The following is a 6933-nucleotide window of genomic DNA, read 5'->3' on the forward strand; positions in this document are numbered from 1 at the left end:
GATGGAGATTTTAGCTCATCGTGTATATATATTTTCAAGTGTTTAAAGAAAACATGGTGGATATTTTAGCTCATCGTGTATATATGTATTTTCAAGTGTTTAAAGAAAACATGGTGGAGATTTTAGCTCATCGTGTATTTTCAAGTACTTATGAATTATTTATTGCAACATCTTAATTTCTTATAAAAAACTTTCATGATTAGTTGAACAAACAAAACTCTAGTTGCTTCTGACGTATAAATTTTCAATTTATCTAACTTTGACATACATTAGTATATATGGCTCGTATGTAAAAAACAACTACACACCAACTTTCGTAGAGTGTATCCAAATGTATAACTGCGTTGTATTTTTAAATGTGAATGTTGTCTGCGAGATCTCTTTAGACATAAATATCGTATTCTTTATTGAAAATATCAAATTTACTTTATTAATTTATATGTCTTTGATAGAAAGCTGTGAGAATGAGTTAATGAACATGCAAATGTAAGTATACAAGTTAATTAAGTGGATTGGAATATACAACATATAGGGAAGTATAACACAGTCGTTAATATCTTAACAAAGGCCAGTGATGAACATTGGCCTTTGTATAAAAGAGAACTTACTCATTCATCGACTTAAGCTAAAACTCAATTTTGAAACTATCATTTATCATCAAAGTAATCCCTCTGGCAAGTCTTTGATAGGTAAATGTCTAAAAAAAAACTCAACTGACTCAATGAAGACGGGATCATAAACAGTAAGTTATTCTTTATTCACAAGTAAACATGTACACATCAAACGTATACTAACAAATAGTAATACGGTGGACGTACAGAACTTGGTAAAAGCTGAGACTGGGCTTCAATTCTAGTGGAAGGTAATAACTATAATGTTAAATATCAAGAAACATGTTTGTTCAATTACGTAGTGGCCAATTGACTATAAATTTTGACTAGTGCTTAACATTAAGTTAGTTTAAAGGACACTGTACTACCTGATTATTTAAGTAATGCATCTTGTTTCACCAATTAAAAAATGAAGAACCAAGAGTATATCATTACTCCACATAATCAGAAAACTTAGCCATCTAGTGACAATAGACAGTAATTACGAGTACCTTTTATTTTTGCTGTAAAAACTAGCTTCGCGCAAAAAAAATTCATTCTGTACTTTATTCAAATAAAAAAAGAAATATATATATATATATGCATACAATATTATCCTGTTTTATTACATCACGCCATGGGGCGACCTGCAAAATGTAAACAACAACAACTATGGGTAGACAGAAACTATCACACATGGCTACAGGTGTGATAGTCTAAGCACTGTCACTGCATGGAACTAATGATGGGTTATTGATATAAATAAAAATATAACTATTTTTTTGAATTTTCAACAATTAAAATGCCACACCGCCAAAAATTACATTCCTGAAAAGATCACGAATTTACCAGTAAATACGCTGGAGTTTGATCATGTAAAATATATGTTAATTAAGTCAGGAAACAATGTTTTGACACTGTAAAATATATGTTAATTAAGTCAGGCAACAATGTTTAAGTACTGTAAAATATATGTTAATTAAGTCAGGAAACAATGTTTTGACACTGTAAAATATATGTTAATTAAGTCAGGCAACAATGTTTTGATACTGTAAAATATATGTTAATTAAGTCAGGAAACAATGTTTTGATACTGTAAAATATGTGTTAATTAAGTCAGGAAACAATGTTTTGATACTGTAAAATATATGTTAATTAAGTCAGGAAACAATGTTTTGACACTGTAAAATATATGTTAATTAAGTCAGGCAACAATATTTTAATACTGTAAAATATATGTTAATTAAGTCAGGCAACAATGTTTTAATACTGTAAAATATATGTTAATTAAGTCAGGCAACAATGTTTTGACACTGTAAAATATATGTTAATTAAGTCAGGCAACAATGTTTTGACACTGTAAAATATATGTTAATTAAGTCAGGCAAAATGTTTTGATACTGTAAAATATATGTCAATTAAGTCAGGAAACAATGTTTTGAAACTGTAAAATATATGTTAATTAAGTCAGGAAACAATGTTTTGACACTGTAAAATATATGTTAATTAAGTTATGCAATAATGTTTTGAATCAGTATTTACCACGAAAAATACGTTAACAGCAAAATACGAAAGTGACAGTTTGGAGTTAATATACTTAACACCCAAAATACAAAAATAAGCTAGCGTTCAGAAGGTGATTTTATAAAACATATAAAACAATAATCATAATGTATACTTCAAAAGCAATGTTCTTAAAATATAAAACAAAAACATTAAACCAACTCTAATATGAGTTTTATAAATTCTGGGAAAGACACATAAAAAATCATAAAAAAATGTGTACTCCTTCCTAATATTTTCCTTGTCACTCGCCCCTCTATAATTCATATAAAAATATAGGCTCTTATGTATGATTGGTATTCACTATAATTATTTCATAAAACTATTTTGTATAAGAAGTACACCATTAGTGGAGTTAGCCTGCTCATTAAAATACCTCGTTACAGCGAGCCATTTAATTTGCATTTTGATTATACCATGGTTAATAAAGCTTGATTCAGTTTTATGCCTTCAAATAAAGGTATGGACATTCCTATTATATAACATCTTCATCTCGTACCAAGTTGATAATTATATTGCAGTTATATATACCATCATCTTTATGGTTCATGACAATACGAAGAGTATACGTAAGATTGTACACTGTAGCCTTAAAATTTAATATTCATAAAACAACCTGTGCAAACATATGCAACAATCATACACATGTGAATCGGGAATATTATTACGTAGATTTTGTCAGTAACACATAGTTCACCCACATAATGTGACTAGCATTTAGACTATAACTTTGTACATGAATGATTTTTAGTACCAAGTAAAGACAGGAACATATCAAGATTTTGAGCAAAAACCTTAATAACTTTTATAGGATAAGATAAATACCTCTGTTTTCATATTTAATCTTAATAGTAGCAATATATTTTTAGGACCGTTTCAATAGGGTTCTTCCCTAAATGAATCGTAACTTTTACTGTGTGTGTGTGTTTTATCATTTTTTAACACGAATAACTTATCTTAGTCAAATAAAAATATTATTCATCTTTTTATACATATACATTACAACTATAGATACACTTCTAAATAATTGTTTACGCCTAGAGTTACTCTGTAAACTGTAATACACACACACACACATATATACATACAAACAACATTAACAGAATACCGCGGGATGTTAGATAAGTTAGAACCAGTCACTGACACGGAAAGTGGTTATACAGTCACTTACTATAAGCTGTTGGATCCTGCTATTTCTCTGCATTGCAGTATGCTAGCTATAGTGGTGATCAAAATCAACATTGACAAGTAAGAAACTTACTTAACACCACTGACACGGAAAGTGGTTATACATTCACTTACTATAAGCTGTTGGATCCTGCTATTTCTCTGCATTGCAGTATGCTAGCTATAGTGGTGATCAAAATCAACATTGACAAGTAAGAAACTTACTTAACACCACTGACACCAGACTTGTAAAGCAAGACGCTTAAGCTGGTTTTAACTTCTCAACAAGTCCTTCGTTGGCTCAGGGGCAAGCTTAGTGATTTAGAACACGAAAATTAGGGGTTAGATACGGTGACGGATACAGCGCAGATAACCTTTGTGTAGCGTTTCGCTAAAAAACGATACTTTTCTGAACAAACACCCACGCTTATACTTGAGTAACTATTTTGTGTGTGTGGGGTTGTTATAGCAAAACTACATCGGACTATCCGTTGTGTCCACCTAGGAGAATCGAACTCCTGATTTTAGTATTGTAAATCCGAAGACTTACCACCGGGGGACAAATGTTTTTGTAAGAACGTTAAAGGTTGACGAGATGTTCTACTTGTTTGAACCCTGTATTAACTTCACTGAACTCGAAATAGCCCATTAATAAACGAATTTGTATTTTGTATTTATGGCAAAAGTACTTACGGCTATCTGTCGCCGTCCCTAATTTTCTACTACTGACCAGAGGAAAGGCAGCCCCCTACCGTCCAGCATCGACACTAAATATTTTAACGCCACTCTTATAATACATACACACAGCTTAAATTGCCGGAAATATTTTATGTGGCACAGATTCGAGCCAGCTCCAAAATACAGATCTTTACTACAGGAGCTACCTGCGACCTTGACAAATGAAAAACAATTTAATATCACTACCTATAGTTTTAAAAGTTTAAATGCGCTACGGCTTATGGCACGTGACGCATTAACGATCTTCAAACTAAACCTGAGTCTCTAATAGTTTAATTACTTTCCCGTTTAGCTAAGAACTGCACGTGATCTAATAACTTATCATTTGAGGATCTATCACCGTCATTGCATTTACTGTATGGTATTCTAATCTATAGTTTGTACTTACACCATTTGCGGTAGCACTCAGTTATGTTTCGTATGTCAGAAATTTTATTTGGGTTAATACTTTCCGATTCATTATTAAACGGGTAAGTCTTGCAGTAGGATGCAAACAGTTATCGTGAGGAGTTTCAAAAATGTTTAAATCTTTCACAATTTAAACTATTTGTTACAAATGTGTACTTTATTAGCATTAACTTTTAATTTAATGTTTGGCCCGACGTAAGTTATTTGTTTTTGTTAGACACATTTATTGAGGATCGATGTCATATTTCCAAATTTATCTTTTATGAGAACAACCTTGTCTCAATGTTATCTTTCTTGTCTCTCTTTTTAAGTGTTCTACGCTCTCTATTGATGGAAGATATAGACCATACCATAACCACAGATTAAAATGCGCTAAATCATTAACATCCTGTCTCCAGTCTTCGACTTGTATACTTCCTCTGTAGAAAGAAAAGTCAGTTTCTAAAGTTTATTTAACTTATCAATCACTTTGTGTTTTCAGTTCTCGTGTATACATAATATAAGACAGTTTTTATTATTCTTTTTGAAACATGAATGTTTTAATCTCAGTTTTGATGTACGACAGCAATAATGTTTGTATAATATAGTACGTAGTTTTTAAGTCACGTTCTCGCGCACATTGAAACAGCCGTATATAAATATCCATTGCTTTAATTCTAATATAAAATTAAGATATACATTTTCACCAAAAACGTTGTAATTAATCTAATTCTGAAGTAAATAAACCATTCTGTCTGCCATTGTTTCTTAGGATACAATAATAATGAAAGAGGAATGCCAAGATCAGTGGCCAAAGGTCAATATCAGAGTTAGCATTGAAATACATAGAAAAAAGTGAATTTTTTGACACCAAGTTTAGGTCAGTGGGGATCAGCAAAAACAAAATGGCTAACATTTATATTTTTGTCTGGAGATAGCACTTAAGTGTACAATAAAGATTCTTGCATATGCAACTAAGGTTATTATGAAAAGTTACTTTAACATTCATGACCGCTCTAATCTATGAAAGAATTTCACGTAGATTTTGATTTGATTTTAAGTGGACTTTTTAGGGTAGTATTTCTGAAATAAATAGGATCTACTATTTAAAAAAGTAAAAAATGACATATTTCCCTCATCATTTATCATATTGCTAAATCCACAGTTTTCAGTGCTTGAACTAATTTTTAACACAAGAGCATCTTTATAACGTACTGCATGAAATATCATAATATTTAAGCAATACAAAATGATGAGAGGTTGAAATACAAGGGTGAAAGGCCAAGAAACTTTTGTGATTATAATGAGACAAAACGATATAGTTCTGCGAATATAATATAAGAGGTGAATTTGAACAATTTAGGAAGTGTTTTCATGTATATGGCCTTATTTTATTCTTGTTACATGTTCTATAATAAATGAAAGGAAATATTTAAGAAGATTTTTTTCATGTATGTGGCTTTATTTTTGTCTTGTTACATTTTCTATAATAAATGAAAGGAAATATTTAAGAAGATTTTTTCATGTATGTGGCTTTATTTTTGTCTTGTTACATGTCCTATAATAAATGAAAGGAAATATTCAAGAAGTTTTTCGTGTATGATACATGAAAAAAATCTTCTTAAATATTTCCTTTCATTTATTATAGAAAATGTAACAAGAATAAAATAAGGCCGGTGGCCTTATTTTATTCTTGTTACATGTCCTATAATAAATGAAAGGAAATATTTAAGATTTTTTCATGTATATGGCCTTGTTTTATTCTTGTTACATTTTCTATAATAAATGAAAGGAAATATTTAAGAAGATTTTTTCATGTATGTGGCCTTATTTTATTCTTGTTACATGTTCTATAATAAATGAAAGGAAATTAGTTTTATCTTGAAATACCTTTAGAGACATAAATGTTATTCTGAATGGCCACCTTGTTATCGCGCTTGCCTTGATCTCTTTTGGCAATCATTAGATTTGTGTTAGTTTTTATGGATTTTTTTTTCATGATTATACATAGAATAAAACACTTTTATCTTTTGAGTTCGCTTATGGGAAGATATAAAAAAATCATTAATAATATATATATATATATAAACTAAATACTTATTTAGTTTAAAAGTGAAAACATAGATAAATAAATATATATATATATATGAAAATAGGCCAAAATAAGCGAGATAATAAAGCAGAGTCGTCGCTAGGCATTTAAAAGATATGAGGTTCGGACTCTTAGGCGCGGAAATTTTCGTCATTTCAATAAGATATCGATCATGATTTTATGTTCTGATTTTTTCGAGACACCAACTGGGGATTTGAGACACTGTCAAATAGAATCGGGGCATGGTCCCCGTGTACCAGGGCGTAGCGACGCCTCTGTAATAAAGTGATCTTACACATATCCCTATACGAAATTAAATTCATTTCATGCACAGTAGAACATGTACAAATGATAAAACAAAGCTATTTATAAAATGCGGATTTGAACTATTTAAGG

The sequence above is a fragment of the Limulus polyphemus genome, unplaced genomic scaffold, assembly GCF_000517525.1.
Source record: "Limulus polyphemus unplaced genomic scaffold, Limulus_polyphemus-2.1.2 Scaffold4551, whole genome shotgun sequence".
Taxonomy (NCBI): Eukaryota; Metazoa; Arthropoda; class Merostomata; order Xiphosura; family Limulidae; genus Limulus; species Limulus polyphemus.